A 17,122-nucleotide genomic window follows, 5' to 3' on the forward strand; every position below is an offset into this window, starting at 1 on the left:
CGTCCTACCACTATAAATGGAAAAGCTCGCGCGAATCACGGTGTACCGTGTGAATTTATGGAAAATGGAGGAAAATGTTCGATGTTCGGACGCGGCATCGAACGAACGAATGAACGAAGGAAGGAAGGAACGGTGAAACTGTCTGAGCGTTATTTCGAAGGGGAAGCGCGCGCGTCCCGCGTTCGGTGAACGAGACGATACAACTGACGTTAGTGGGGAGGGAGATCGAACCGAGCGAGAGGCCAAGCGAGAGTAACAGAGCCCGACAGAGACCGCAACAGAGACCGCGACATGACGAACGCCCGGCAGCACCGAGGTGCGGGCAGTCTGCGCACGGACATCGATCGAAGCTCACGTTCACATCCACTCCTCGAAATTCCCGGTGTTTTCTTTTCGATTCGTTGACACATCGTGAACAACCAAGGTCGGGACGCGAACCATTGCCACGCGATTTATCACACGTCTGCTCTCCGCTCCTGTGAGTCGTGCCTCGGTGTAGTGACACTTGTGCCTTTCGGAAAAAAAGACTGAAAATCATCGTCGTCCTGGGAGACCGATTCTACAACCCTGCCAACTCCTCTACACCCTGTGAATCGCCACACGAATACGCGTCGATCGAGCAGTAACATGGTCCGCAACTAACCTCTATTCGTGTTTGTACTCCATCGGTGAGTAACGAATTTCTCGTGAGAATTTGTTGATTAAGGTTAAGTGGTAGTTGTGTCGCGATTACACCTCTCGGCGCGGCTTAACGTACCTCGATAATCGTCCTTGCGATTCGTTTCATTTCTGTCTTAATATTACAGCCTGTATTCCAAAACACGTTGCGCTATAAATAACTGGTTTCCCAGTTTTGGCAGCTATAATTCCAAAGACGCGGCAAAAGCGACATTTTAACCCTTAACTGCTACTATATTATATGTTTCTCGAGAACTTCGGACATTATGGACATTGTCCACTCTTGATAAACACACGACTCCAAGTGTTATGTTAGCTGTAATCTTTGATTAGACCGAATCTTATAATTATGTCCTGTAAATTCAGTGTTTATCCATTTTATCGTAATACTTCGGGGTTACGATGATGAATTTCTCCCTTGAAGAACATGGTCTATCGAATCAAATTCCCATCGTATCGCTAATATCTAACAACCGGAAAAATATTGGGCGTATATCGTTCACGTTGATCAGAGTCTTATATCGAAGGTACTCCTGTTCATCGTTGCGTTGAAGCGTTCCTTGGTCTCCAATGTCCGCAATGCGTCGCATCGACGACGATGACGAGGAGGAAAGCAACGGTGCTTGCGACTGAAAGGCTAACCCTCCGGTGTTACCTCTAAAACGATTACGAAATCTGCCCACGGAGCATGCTTTCAGCAGCGGGACAATGTTTACGAGCCGCGATACGCGATGGACAATAAATGCGCGACAATAAAACGACTTTGGTACCGCTATTGTCCCGTATGCTCGTGGATAAGCGTGCTGGGTGCGTGTGTACACGAGGTAGTAGGATGAAGGGCTAAGAAACCCGGAGAGTCTGAGAAATCAAAAGCGCGTTATCCGTTAATGGAACGAATGGACCGCGAGAAGTGGGAAGATCGCGAGTACACCTGAAAACCACCTCCTTTGATGGTTCTGATTTACAAAGATTTAGGTTTGTACGGAAGATAGGTCTTGTATTTAGACGCTAGCGGCCTTCGAGTCGAAAATCCTAAGGTTTCTCGTCTCATATACGCTGGTGTCTCAATGATTTTTGTCGGTGATAGATGTATATCTCTTGTTATTTTAAATTTAGGAAAGTTTGGAGAAGGCGAATCTTCTTTGTATTAAATATTCATTGGAATCTGTTTTTGCGCCTGTATGTGTAGTTTTGAAATCAATATATCAAGGATTTATGTTTTGCAAGTTGAGATATCGTTCATATAAATATGAATTCGCATTTTTTTTCGAAAAGGAATGTCTATTTATGCAAGTTTCTTTGTAAAATCTGACTGCTCCACGTATATTTATTTAAGCAAGAATTAATGAATTACCATGCAGCGACAAATTTTTATTTAGAGTTTAAATTTTAAACGTTAGTATCATCGAAATTTGGCTACTTTATTTGTCTCGAATATCGATATGCATGATTTATGTTTCAAAATACTTGCAATAAATTCGATTTCCAAGACCTAAGGTCCCTTTGAGGACCTAAAGTTTAATTTGGGTGTTAGCACTACTTATTTCTTAAATCTTAGCATACTGCTTTAGGAAAATGATTACTTTCTATGAAACAAGAATGGAACAATTTTTTTACGTAATAAATATCCAATATACCCCAATTTTGAACTTGGATTCAATTATATCCGTCGATCAGAAAGTGAAATTTTGTTTGCTCTCTCGACCTGGAACGTGACCTTTAACGGCATTAACGTAGAAACATTCGGACGGTCGATCGTTACGAATATTTTCTCAATGGAAATTTTGTACAAATACCGAACGTGTGGCTGAATCGAACTAATTGGGTCGTCGGTTTAATCCACAACCCCAAGCAGAATATAAACAACCATGAAAGCGGTCGATTCACTTTTCCTTATCTTGACAGTTGCTCCACATTAAGATCTCGAAGCACATTTGAAAACGACAGTCTTCACGTATTTCCATATTCGTCGTCCTTTCTCCGGTCCAATTAAAGTATAAAAGCGGTCGTTTCTTAAGAATTACTTCGACCATACGTCGAACGAATTCTTTCCTTAAATTAAACAACTTTACTTTTCCATCGATGAACGAAGATGGAGGAACTCTTGATTATATGCGAAGTCGCACCTTGCAATGTGTATAGCTGATGAGATTTTATTTTAAGGCATTATAATATTATAAAACAAATACTGGACAAATTCGAAAACGGAGTCGATCAATTTATACTTTATTATAGTACATTGGATGTTAAGTCACGACCATATCCAAAAGATGGTTTCTGTCACATAAAAATTCAATCACAAAAACGAAAACAGTCATAACAGTAAACCAGATATATGTAAGCAAACCAAAGCCCGCGCAAAGAAAAGAAAATTTAAGCAGACTTATAAAACGTGAGTTCACAAGTTCCTTGAACACGTGGTAGATGATACGTGATTGAGTTTAGCTACACATTCAAAGCAATTTCTAAGAGTTGTTGATTAGACAAGATGGTCATTGTTACCGTGCTTCGTAGTATCAGAATTACTACGGGCACGTCGCGACAGGATAATTTCAGTACCTTTCCTGTGATGACACGGTCACACGCTATACGTAATCGCAACCGTTTATAATTGTTTGGCGCCATATTTCAAAGGGAGTTAAACGGTTTCGTTCGCTTTCCAAATATTTCCACGGCCGGTGCGCGGAATTGCCGTGTTTCCGTATCTGGGTAGGTTGTCGTCACCTTTTATTGCCTTTTCATCTTCATCCCGCAGAGCTCTAAAATCACAGGAAACATGCCGAAATGTTTACGGAGTGGCGATTAAGGCGGTGCGATATCATTTCAATGATTTACGCCTCGCGATGCTTGTCTTTGTTCAAACGGAGACCCGAATCTCGTTTCGTTTGTGTATCGTGGTTGTAAGGAGATTACTTTCATTTGCTGCCTCGTTGCGTAATCGAGTAAGTCTTGATGTGCGTATACGGAGTGTTCCTGAGTGCAAGAATAACATTAGCTTGGAATAAAGCCTGATAAGGTATACAATTTGGAGTTAAGGAATAATGAATAGTATTTTTTGAACGTCATATTATTTATCATGAAATGTAAAGTCCATTCTATCGAATTAATTTATCGAACGATTAAAAAAGAATATTTTTAGTTGATTAAAAAAATTTAATTACAATTGTGCTATTTGATAAAGTAATTGTTCTATTCTCTCTATAACAAGCAACCAAATCAAACATTAGACCAGAGATCATTACATTGCAGTCGTCTTAGTTTTAAGGTATTTTAGGCCAAGAATGGTATGTATGGTTTCATTAGACGAGTAAAGCAAACAGATAATTTCTTCTGATTATTAGCTTTTCTTGGAATAATAAGGTCGTTAACACAATTTCAAATAGTATCACTTACACACGTTCCCATGCACGTAAGATTAGAAATTTGACATAAATTTATTAACTTGCGTCATATGAACCTGCTATTGAAAAAAAAATTATATCCGGGTTACCTAAATTTACTTGATATTTTTCTTTCCGTTACAAACATCTTTGACAAATCTTTTTCCTGATCATAAACAAAGTGAGCTTCCTTCTACCGAGAAGCGTTTCATTCTATATGAGGGGAAACGCTTATGCTAATTATATATATCGAAAATCAAATAAAAAGATAAACAGGTCCAAATTGAAGTAAACGAGAAAGTAGCACGGATAAAGCGAGGTGTGGAACCTATAATTTTGCATGATAAAAATGGAGTGAAACACGACTCTGTCAAAAAAATATTACGAGTATAGAAATCGTAATCAATAAAAGGATAAATATTAACAAGAGGAAAGTAGAACCTCATCGGACGTAATAATAGACAACATCGAGAGTAATGAGGCGGGATGAAAGTTATTTTCTCGAAGCAACGTTTTATTTACACACTTGGATGACACGGATTTAACTAGAAAATTAATTGAACATGCACACGGTATATGTTATGAGTCCGTGTCTCTCGCATTGGCATACTTTCCTTCCAGTTCGCTAAACAGAAATTTTTATTTGTATAAATTTCGACAAATAGCTTTCCACGTGCTTTTGCGAGTCCGTGCTAAAAATACGGAAGCCAATGTTTTACTATTCGTTCCGTCAGAAATACTCGTAAACAGAGTTCCCAAGAAAAGACTCTCGCTGTTTACGAAAGCTCTCAGCATCGATGAAATTTAGTCAGCATACCTACCGTGCGTGGTAACAAATGAATGTTGTCAATGAAACTAATGAAAACGTTTTGATTGTCTCGCGCAATTCCTATTCAGAGAATTTGTTTCGAGTAAAAAGTTATTAAAAAGGAGGAATTACGAACGGAATGTATAGCATCCGTGCTTATTTTTAATAATTACGTAAGAAGAGATTATTAATACATATTTGGCATTTGTGAAAAGATGCAATATGTGTAGTTATGGATTTCGATTCTCACGTTCGATTGGTGAATCTCATTGTTTTCTTCATTTTGTATTTTATTAGAGCAGACGGTATTAGCACTTTTTAAAATTTCTATAAAATTAGGCTCTTAATGGAAGTACAAGACATTCTTATCAATAATTAATATTTAGATCTGAATATTTAGATTTTAGGGCATACATAAACGAACTCGAAATAGAATTTTTTATACCTTCTCCTTCATAATTATTTATATTATTTTATCAATGCAAAGCCGATGCTTATTAACGAAAGCAACATTATCATATCCACCTAATACGGCCAAAAAACACCTGAAAACATACGGGTTCAAGTTCCATGACTTCCGCTTGCCTGCACAATCGCGCAGTCACATTCCCTTAAGGGGGGGGGGTAAGGTTAATTCGTACAAAAATAAGGCATGTTTTTGTGAATTATTTGTGACGATACAGTTAAAATCTCTTTATTAAAACCAATAGTACATTAAAGTATGACATTCGAAGAATATTGTATAAAATTTTCACGGAGAAATATTAAAAAATACAGCAATGGCAGCAATTATTCGGACGTGTCTCGGAAAAAAGTAGAATTGCTCATAACTTGGTGCTGGATCATCTGAAATAAAAAATCAAAGTTCATTCGTTAGGTAACAGCTTTCCCCAGGGTTTTTCGAAATTTCAATTTTTCACTTTTTTGGAACACTTTGAAGGGAAGATTAGACGCAAATTTTCGCAAAATCGGCTAATTTATGCTTTCAAAGTGTTCCAAAAAAGTGAAAAATTGAAATTTCGAAAAACCCTGGGGAAAGCTGTTACCTAACGAATGAACTTTGATTTTTTGATTTCAGATGATCCAGCACCAAGTTATGAGCAATTCTACTTTTTTCCGAGACACGCCCGAATAATTGCTGCCATTGCCGTATTTTTTAATATTTCTCCGTGAAAATTTTATACAATATTCTTCGAATGTCATACTTTAATGTACTATTGGTTTTAATAAAGAGATTTTAACTGTGTCGTCACAAATAATTCACAAACACATGCCTTATTTTTGTACGAATTAACCTTCCCCCCTTCCCCCCCTTAATAATCGAACTTGAGTCAAGAATTTCTCGTTTAACGTGTTTCATACTCTTCGCCTAACCACAGTAGCGATATATTGTATCTGCATAGTAGCAAGGTTGGTAGGAAATCCATCGTACGAACTCGCATCGCAATAGAAACTCTGCCCCATCGATTTCGATTACGATCTCGATTCAGAGTGCTCGTACGCGCGAACCTGCCGACGAACCAGCGTTTATCGCCAGTAATTAATTCACCAGTTAGTTGGAGATCGGGGCTCCGGTCCGAAGGCAATTAGCGATGCCGCGCGTCTAACTTGCTAAGAACTGTTTGTCGAGAGCGGAGAGAAAGTAAAGAAGCTTGCGAAACACATAAATTTCTTTGATCGCGGCTCACAAGGAAATCGCTGGTGGGCATCTATCATGCGAGCTAGGTCTTCATGCGGTCCGATGAGTTTCTTACCGATTCACAACGGGCCACGGAAACCTGCTCAACACACTCCCGCGTCTCGAAATATATTGACAGCGTTTATAGCCTGTCGATGAGTAAGATCACGCATCGTTTAATCCATGGGTGACACTATCTTCTCTCGTCTAAGGTCTATCACAACATCTAAATGCTATCACACTTCGATGAAATTAGATTGTCTACGCCTGTACCGATATCCTATTGCGCATTAACTATCAGGGAAATTTTTGTTTTTCGGTGAGATAAATTTGGAATCGAAGTTATACAGTTTCATTTCCTTTGTCACGTAAAAATTGTCAATCTGTTTAATGACTTTTTAGCTTCTCCAAGCCATACGGAGGACACGCGTTTTAATTGACGATTATTTACTTAATTGTCTTCTTAACCTTTTTATACCATTCACCTTCTATAATCGAATGGTACTTTGCTACGAATTTTCGAGATGTTCCTTTTTTCGCAGAATTCTTTGAGAGTGCCGTAGTTATCTAGTATTATTTCTTTCATCATTCACTGTACGCTCTTGAGAACGCTCACCCTCGCATACACGCGTCACTTAACCATAATTAAATTTCGTACTCGTGTTAAATATTCACGGTAAGTACTTTCGTCTGCGTAATTTGCCGCGTGATTTGCGTAAATATAACAGGAATGTGACGATTTCTCAAGAAAAAGCAAAAGTGAAAATTAAAGAGAGCCCAAGGAAAACTTTTCTTGTACGACGTACTATTTTTAAAAGAACAGGATTTAAACATTCCGTGATTCACCATCTATTTTTTGTTATTTATGCATACGTGAATAATCCCGCGGCTTAAAAATCGTATCTTCATAGTTATTTCTGTATTTCCTTTAAAAGTAGCACTAAATATACGATTTAAATCGTTAATAAAAACGTAAATTGGTTGTTTAAGGGTTTTTAATTTTTCAAGGTTTTGTTATGTTGCGATTATTTTTTGTTCCGATTATTTTTGCTCTTAATATCGTGTTCTTCTCGCTCTCGTGAACGTCCTCGTATCCGCACAGGCTACGCGACAAAAAACAGCCTCTTGTATCGTGCGAATAACGCTAATTAGATCCGAACGAGCGTGAAATCTTAATTCTCCGTTCGCTTTCGAAGAATTTCGTCATGTGTGACCAGTTTTTCAATCTTTCTCTGGGTTAAACTGCTTCTCTTGTCGGCGATGTTAAACGCACTTAGTTAAAGAACATAGTTTTTCGTGCATTCAATTTGTAAATTAGCCGGAATATAGACGCGGAGAAACGGCGATTAATTAATTAAATTCGAAGTACTTAGGTATGTCACTTATGTCGATAACGGATCTCTCTGCGACATTAATCGCGCGCTTTCGTTTCTCGCAAAATTACGACCTTTTGTTCGAACGAGCCTTTGTGAAATGCGTGCTTCTCTACGCACTCGCTCGCTCGTTCACGTTACGTGTGCGATACAACGTAGTAGATTCGATCTCGATTTCATAGCTGTGATACGAGGCTATGCGATTTGGTAGCTTTATATTTCTAATTGCAAGACCCGTGCAGACGCGTCGTTGCGATTTCATAGCTTTATTTACTCGCGCTCACGGCGAGTTTCGCGTCAGGCTTAGATCTTGCGTAGCTGATCAGTGATAATAATTGAGTGACGTACTCGCAGGAGTAAGTACGTATGTTCCCATTTGCGGAGCGTGGCCAGTTTTTGCCTGGTGGTCGATGAACCGCGATCACCCCTCGCCGCATCGAGAATTGCTCGAAACTAATAATAACGCGCAAACATTAGAGAAACAGGGTAAAAGTAGAAGAAGGAGAGACGGAGCAGGAGATGAGAAGGCATTGGGAAGAGAGAAGAACAGAGCGGCATCTGCGGAACAAGCGTTAATGAATTTCATGCGCGTCATTACATCCTGCGTTGGTTGCAATTATATCGCAATTAAACTATGACCCCATCGTCAACAATGCAGCCATTGTGTTAATAATTATGCTTTGGTATGCGCTCCGTGATCGGCTTTACGTAACGCGAACACGCCGTTACCGACGGTCGAATACTAATCACGGCGTTTCGTCCAATTCTCTGAACGAAACGTTCGATGTATAATTCGTCTAAGCACACCTGTAAACGGATACTTAACGCCACGCCTGGTGAATCGCTGTAATCAACGGTTTCGAGAAATCCCCGCTCGGCACTGGTTTCTAGATAGGAGAACGGAAACTAGCATTGTTCATGATACCATTTTCCCCAACTGCGTAAAACACTTCTTCTCGGTCCGTGAAGCGCGATTTTGGTATTCGATCCTTTGACCGTTACAGATGACTATAATCATCCGGAGATTTACGTACGTTTTTAGTCGTTTAATAATGTTAAACGATAAAAGTTTAGAGTAACCAATACATCAAAAATTCGCACAATAATTGGAATATATTCAACGTCATTCTGTTCACACACGTCTCGACACGCGAATACTGGATTTTATTGTTCTTCTCGTTTTGAACAAAGGTTATCGCAACAATTGCAACGCTAGAAATAAGCAAATGTACAAACGTTTACTAAAACGGATATCGAAAGATTTGCCGACAGAGTACCCGCCAGTAATACCGCTGACGTGAGTCTATTCAAACTTCCAACTAAATATCGAGAGCACTCGAGGCATATCGCGGGTCAATTGCAGCGCAAACTCATTCAGCAATTCAGAATATTTATCGAAAAACATACCATTCCACTGAATTAGCCAACTCTTCTGAGCTCGGTCGAAGCGTTCACAAGTGCGCTTTTCTCGCACTCGTCAAATCCTTCCAGTATTATTCTTCTTCGAGCAATAGTACCAACTATATATCAACTATATACGGTTCATGAAATCAAAGCTTCCTTCGATGATCTTTTACAGAAGACGGTAAACTTAAGCGAGCGATACACGAGGAGGTTTCTCGTTACAAGCGAAAAAAGTACGATATTTCGAAGTTGGCTTTTGCGAGAGGAAGGATTAAAGGGTGAAGGACACTCAGTGGTAGGAAGGCAAGAAAAAGAAATGAGAAAGGGAAACAGGAACGCAGTCATTCCTATCGTAAAAAAATCACCGACGAAAATACAATAATGCAAGAGAAGAGGTTCTCGCTCGTGCCATAAACCAAATCGCATCGGTTGACCCAGGTTGACCCGTTTGGGGATCTTTTGTGCGACACATTTTCGTCGTTTTATACCTTTTTGACGGGGGCACCGGTTCGGTTTGGTTCTTTAAACGGATCCCGGTTTGGGAATTCCTCAAGGTTCCTGATCCAGGAGACGACGACGGGTTAGACGAGATCGCGCGCGGGAGAGATCCTGTCACCTCGCCATAGGGTGGCCTTGCCGTGGCCGCGCAAAATAATCATATAACGTGCCTGACTGCATAGCTGCATACCATAATGTGCTCCTTCTGTCCCGTGTTCAACCGTGGTCCCCTTTCTCTCTCCTACCATTGTCCCGATCGACGTGACCGAAAATGGACGATCACGACCAGCCCGATCCTTTTTGTCCACTTTTACGACGCTCCAGAATGAATTCCGTTCACCGAGCCCCGCGAGCCTTCTCTGCTCTTTTTATTCTTTTTTCTCTCCTGATGAAGTTATTAATGTTGACGCTCGATGGAGCCTGTAGAACGACGCTTTGCTTTGTTTGCGAGAAACGCTCCATGGATCGCTTTCACCGTGAGTATATTGGATGGATTGGATTGGGATTATCGTCGGATCGGGTGCAGATTTTTGATGATACTAAATTGACTGATATTTAGATCGTTCAGTAATGTGCGTCGATGAAATTTACGACGATGTTGAAATTTTTAGGAACGGAAATAATAATTAAGCGTATTCTTAGTTCTTTAGTCATCGATGGATTAACGATTAGAGGAGCAAAGTGTACTTTAAAAAGATAAAATGGATATTGAGACACATAGTAGTTAACTGACCGTTGAGGCTGAAGAGAGTTGAGGTTGAACTTGTTGATTTCTGCAAACCTGAATAGTAATAAAATCTCACATTTTAATGCAAGAAGATATTATAACATACAATAGTACCTGTTCGTTGAATCATAGCGATAAAATGTTAAACGAAAAGGTTATAAATGTAATAACTACTGTATTTTTTGTCTGAGGTTTGTTTTATAACATGTATTGGATTACGATTATTCCTTGGAAACGAGTATTTGTAAGAGGAAAATTTATTAGCGCTGTACTCCGAAAAGACACGATACCCTAAACTATTTTTACTTCACGATACAAGACGCGTAACATACTTGCTGGGAAGCAAGTCTAATTCTGACTGATTGGGACACGATTCACATCATATAAAAAATTGATAAAGTAAGTACCAAAAGCGCGACGATAGCGGGAGAGTAATTAGTTTGTCGCAAATGCTCGGAGCATCGGGTGGAGCCAATAGCGTGCGCATAACTCTTGCCCAAATAACACTTCCGTGGCAGTATCTGACCATGAAAATTGCCGGAATTAATAGATACGTTTCGTTAAATCTGTGTGAAGTTTGCAGTCTGATAGTTTGCGTCAAAACACAAATCAATGCCCGTTTCCGTTGTCGACGTAGACCGTAGGCGAATCTACTAAATGGCTCTCGCTTCTAACAGAGCCCCCTGCGAAATCTATCAGTCCCGCGTGTATTTCTTCTGTGACAACTTATCTTCACGCGTGTGACTTGAGATGTAAGTTGGCCCTATATAGGCGACGCCGGCTATGCCAATAAATATCTCTATTCCGTTTAGCCGCGTGTGCCTGTCGTTTCATCCCTCTTTTCATTTTGCTTTCTCGTTCTCCCTACTTAGTTGGTTCGCGTACGATCGATATTCTGTCGTGCCGTGCACGTCCAGCATCTCAGATACGCCGTATTTCAGTAGCATTGATGTTCGGTGAGCGAGCGAGAACACGGCAACGACGCGTGGGAGTATTTAACTCTTTGTGCGTGAAACTCCACCATAAATGGGGAAGATTATCTAGTAATCTGGCTTTAAGGATGGTTTATGGCGACGCGTTGCGCGTAAATAAATTAATGTCTTTCGATGATTTTATCTCATTTTGGTTTAAAAAGGGCAAAAGTTTGACGAATGGATTTTTAATATTTTCGATAAGACGAAATAACATAAGGAAAGTAACACCTAGGTTTCGTATCTGGGAACAACGAAACTAAAAGATAGCCTCCATAGCGTTACATTATTTATTCCAAAAGCGTTTTCCAGTTATCGCAGAGATCAGAAGCCTGCAGCCAAGTTACTAAATCTTACGTAGAGTCAAAAAGCCCTTTCGGAAGCTGTTTCAACATGTTGCATGGAAACGTGCGCTGGAATAATTTCTTTTTAATCTTTCGTATTCATGTAAGATTTACTGCGTTTCCTACGGTGCATATGTAGTTAGAAAGTCGACACATGTTTCCGTTGATGTATCCGCCGACGCTTCCGCTCCGCGGTACCTCGTTCACGTCTTCGCGAATCCTAGATATAGGTACCCATGTAACGTCTGCTGCTTCGATCTAGACTGATCGTTTGTAAAGCGTCGAACGTTCAACCTGGAAACGTGTTGTCTTTCACGCTTCAATTTGCATATAATTTCATGCCACAGTGATTTCTTGTTTCGCTCTATCGAATGAATTCCATAGGAAACTAGATTTTTTATGAGACGAATCGTTTTTTCTGGATATGTATCTGTATATCGTACAATTTCACGAATTATATATGTAATTTAGGAATACGTAATACTCTATAAGTAGAGTTTAGATTCAAGCCTAATAATCAATAATCGCAATTGAAACGTAATATCTTGGTCTTTAATAGTAAACTCTTCAGAAGGAAGCAGTGGCTACTGGTAATTAGAAATAGCAAGTTGGAAAGCACGAAGAAGTCAAACAAGTGAAGAAAAAGTTGGCGTATATCTAAATACGATAGATAAATAGCTATTAATGAATCTACTACAGCCACGTAAAATTTATAACCAAGAATGTTTACTTTCAACGGTACACGCAGGTTGATTTTGTATAACATCTCAAAGCTTCGTACGTTTAGAGAGACGCGCGCCTCGCGAAAACGACGATCATTATTGATCGATAAAACGGTGCGATACATTATACACCATCCAAGTGTTGGTTAGAGAAGTGAAAGTCCGAAGATATTTTTAATTACCGAGAAGATTTTACGAACTTGCAGAAAATTCAGGAAATCTGTGCAATTGTTTTTAATTAATTACAAGTTTTACGATCATACTTTCAAATCTTACTCGCGAGTAGTTTGGAAAGTAAACTTTATTATTCGGACTATCCACTACCAAGCATACGATACGATATTGCCATTTTCATTAGGAAATGTTAAAGGAAGGAAGAAGAAAGATATTCATACTAACATACGCTATTTGCATCGTGCACAAATCGTAAATCACGCTTGTTTCGTCACTTCGTCAAACGCATAGGATGTCCTAAACGCAACCGCGTGGACACTGAAGGCTAACTACTCGGCGTAATTATATGGCCCGAGTACGTGGTTCACGGTGAGATTTCACGTTCGCCAGACATTGCGAATGAATCATTCGCCGTTTACTATGCAACTACGTTGAATTTGTGACAGAGAAGAAAAGGATCGATGGATCGATCCACGCTCGATTCCTTCAACGCAACGCAGCGGATCCATCTGTGCTCCCGGAACAGTTTATCGTTCGTTGCTCCCGTTCGTAGTTCGATGTTTCCTTGCAACTGGCTTCCTCCATATTTCTTCTTTCCTAGTATTCTCGCGGTTTTCCTATTACACTTCCGTCTCTAAAATTTTCAACAGTTTTTTGTTGCTCGAAATTTTTTCGCAAAGTATAGGCGTATAACAAGAGGTGTTCGGTCTCATTTATATCTTACAACGGGTATATTGGCGAATCAAAGGCAACTACCAATCGGACATCCTTAATGGATTTACATAATGTGTTATTAGTAAGAATGTTTATCGACCGTGGGATCTTGCTCCGAAGGCGGTCGCTATATTTAAGCCGAGTCCGTAACGAGTTAAGGGATACGTATAAGTAGTTTTACGAGCTTACGTGCAGATTCTTACTTGAGTTAGGATGGAGAAGTGATTTTTGGTACGTTAAAGAGGTTTCTTGGTTAGAGAGAGCATTTCGTTTTGTGTATGTTTGTTATCTTGGAAATTTCTCCCTGCCCTTTTTAGTGTGAAATATTGTTATTTCAAATAAGAGCTATACATGAAATTGATAGAGAAAAATTAGTTTTCATACTGTGAGAAATTCAGTTAATTTACATACTCATTTTCGGTAGAAAATTCAACGAGGCTTTCCAAACTTTAGTCCTCTGCTCTTTATGAGTTATATCGTACCGCTAGTTTCCACCGAAGCTTCGTAAAGTGCTTTTATCGCAATTAAGATGGAGTAAATATACTTAAACACTCTTATAAATCGTGTTTAAAATCAAGCAATAACAGCAAATGTTAATTACGAAGTTTCATTTCAAGTACCAACTCTGACTGCGTGGTGCAAGATAATAGGATCATTGATTGTTTAAGTTAAACGCAGCTAGCAACCTTGTTGTACTTTATGAAAGTATTTCTATTATATTATGTCCGAGTGTAACTTTATTTTGAAGTACGTAAGTGTTTTAAGAGCTCCTTCGCCCTTCCTTTCTAGATATGTAACATTAATAAGCTAATCTCCCATAATGATGGAATCACTTATATCGATTAAACCTACATCAGAGATTCTATAAAAACATACAGTCGGACAACATTCACCATAAGACGATCCGTAATCTCATCCAGAGCATTCTTCATAACAGTATCTGCCATTAAGTTTCCTACGTTCCAATGTACTAGATATTTTCCGACGCTCCAATGTGCTAGATCCTTTCCGACGTCAAATTCCAACCCTGACACCGAATGCCATGTCCACCGATTTTCTTGCTAGAGCGCGAGCCGTGTGGTAGCAAGTTGCAGGAAGTACGCGAACGCGAGCGCAGTTCGACTAAACTTTCATTTGGTCGCGAATCTAACGGAGTTTCTCGTGTCACTTGGAGTAGTTGCTGGTCTGCTGATGATAACCGTCGCTGCCATCGCTTCCATCGTGGAACGTGCGCTAATTTTTTTGCGGGAGTGCACTCGCTCTGACGTGTGTGCAATGGACGCGCGGCCGGCCACTGACAGAGGTAAACTACTTGGCTGTTGCAACGATGTACGCTCTACACTCTACGGCATTCCATGGTCGTGGTATTGAAGTCCCCGACAACATTCATGTTGTTGTCCCCACAATAATTTTCGCCCGCTGGAAAGAGCATCGATGCGCGATGTCGCTCGGATGCGTTACGCTCGACACAATCGATTCGTAGTAAGTTTCGAACACCGGAAACACGTTTCAACCGTGCCGCTTTCTACTCGGTTTTTCTTGGTTCCTCCGTGCTATGCCTTGATGAAGATACGTCATGAATTTACAAAGCAGTGCTACGGATTTTACGCGATTGCATGTAGTTGGAACTGGGAGAATCGCCTGTATCGATCGTAGAATTTCCGAAACCGTAGTTTATCGGTGCAACAGTTTGCGAACGAACAGTTTGATCGGTCGAGGAAAGAACCGGGATGTTGTTCGCGGTTTTTTGTTTCCTCCTTCGAGATGCCCGAGATTTTAAAGTGCTTCACGGTCACATCGATCGGTGCGTAGGTTGTTGAGTAAGACTTGGAAAAGTTTACGACATTTTTTTAAAGTATCTCTGTCAATGAATAGAAAATGAGATAGAAGCTTGTAATATTTATCAGTTAAACTTGAATTGTGTCAATTGAAATAATTGTATAAATTAAACTTAAATTGTATTCACCGAATAATATGATATCACTCGGACCGCTTGGATCGTCTACGAATCAAGTCGCGTAAAACTCAGCCCTTTCTGGTGTTCAACTCAGCCCGTTAATGTGCTGTTATGATATTTGATTCGAACGTTAAGCTACCGGATGTCTATCTTCTGAATCTCTAGTTGGCACTCGTCTCAGTGTATATATTGGTTAATTTCTGGTCGCGTGACATTTGCTTTACTAGTCCGGTTAGTTGAAGAGCAACTTGTTCGAATGCACTTATAGTATTTCTCGTGACCGTTTTATGTTTATCGTTTAAAAGTGATACTTCTTGATACACCAGTTAGGTGAATCGTTATCGAGAATTAATTTTTACCTTTTCTTTCATACTTCTAATCGTTATATGTATATTTATGAAACAGGAATAGGCGGACTATTTTTAGATAAGCTAGAAATAGAGCAAAGCATAGGATAAAGTAAGAAGTAATTACAACGTATTGTGAAAAAGTTAGACAAACAACGAGTATATTGTTATCGATTTCATTAATCGTTAGAATTACCTACTCCTCGAACAGACGAAACACCATTCTCGGGTGTTAGTCATCATCCATGTCATCAATTACATATCATCCTAAACGTACGCAGGGTTTGTTCTAAGGAATCGACCAGTCTCATCGAATGTTATCGAAGATGAAAACGCGTTACCCTCCAACAATGTGCGTGAGTCTCGACGATCAAGACTGAGACTGGCGTTATTTTCGCCCGTAAAGATAGAAAAGCTCTCCGGCGTGCCGGAGGTTGGCAAACATGTTTTACGAAGACGGCGAGCGCGAGAAATAAAAAAATCCATCGCATCCAAGCACCGCCCACGTTTAATTGCTATCGATGAATCGCGGTCACTCGCAGTGAAATAATAAAAAAAAGCCAGCCAGCAATGCTATGGAATCTGGAGTAGGGTCGATTTTACTTCGCATTATAATTTTATGGCATGTGTACAGACTTCATTGCGTTTTTTCCCTACTTGGTTTCTTTTTTTCTTGCCTCGTTGCGAGCAACAGATCGGTCGTCGACATTCGAACGGAATACACAGCGAGCTATAGGTAATCGAACGGTGGCGAGGCGATTCGATTGGATATCTCGCCGAGTTGCACATTAACACACTATTAAGGCGCATAGAACGACTTTGATAATCGTTGGTGGACTGGCCAGATACAGGAAGAGGCAAGACGAAGAAAGAGGAAGAGAGAAAGAGCGAGTGCGCAATGAGGGAAGTTGTCGATCGAGACCGATTGACCGGACTGATAATGCCGGCAACTGGTCGATAAAGACACAGAAATGTCGCCATGCGATAACATAAAGTCACAGAATATTTCAACGAAGGAATCCTGGGAATTAAAAGAATTAACCGTGACAGCGGACGCGCGAATGCAGATCAAGACTGGAAAGAGATGAACATCGTTGAGAGAAAATACGAACAGCAGGAGAATTAGTCGCTATTGATGAAACAAGGCGACAGGTGTAATCCGACAGGTTTGAGTGGTTTTTCGTTTTCTTTTTCTCTTCTATTTTATTGAATGCTGGCAGTGGCAAGTGACACGTTTAAAATTCTTCACGGAGTACTGGCAATTTTCCTGGAGTTTTTCTTCATTTCGGTTTAACTAGCTTTTGATAGTTTTAGAAGTAAAGACTTTGTGGCTGATTTAGTCAAGTC

At 40.0% G+C, this 17,122-nt stretch overlaps 1 protein-coding gene across 2 annotated transcripts in view; it reads left to right on the plus strand.

The window, feature by feature from the left end:
* The first annotated feature begins 300 nt into the window (after window positions 1-300).
* LOC117161268 (uncharacterized) overlaps window positions 301-17,122 on the plus strand; it is an 80,717-nt gene continuing 63,895 nt past the window's right edge. For both annotated transcript variants that reach the window (XM_033342667.2, XM_033342668.2), the window contains exon 1: window positions 301-668. The gene's annotated coding sequence lies outside the window, so the exon portion shown is untranslated. The remainder of the gene's footprint in view (window positions 669-17,122) is intronic.

Source organism: Bombus vancouverensis, chromosome 6 (genome assembly GCF_051014615.1).
Source record: "Bombus vancouverensis nearcticus chromosome 6, iyBomVanc1_principal, whole genome shotgun sequence".
Lineage (NCBI taxonomy): Eukaryota > Metazoa > Arthropoda > Insecta > Hymenoptera > Apidae > Bombus > Bombus vancouverensis.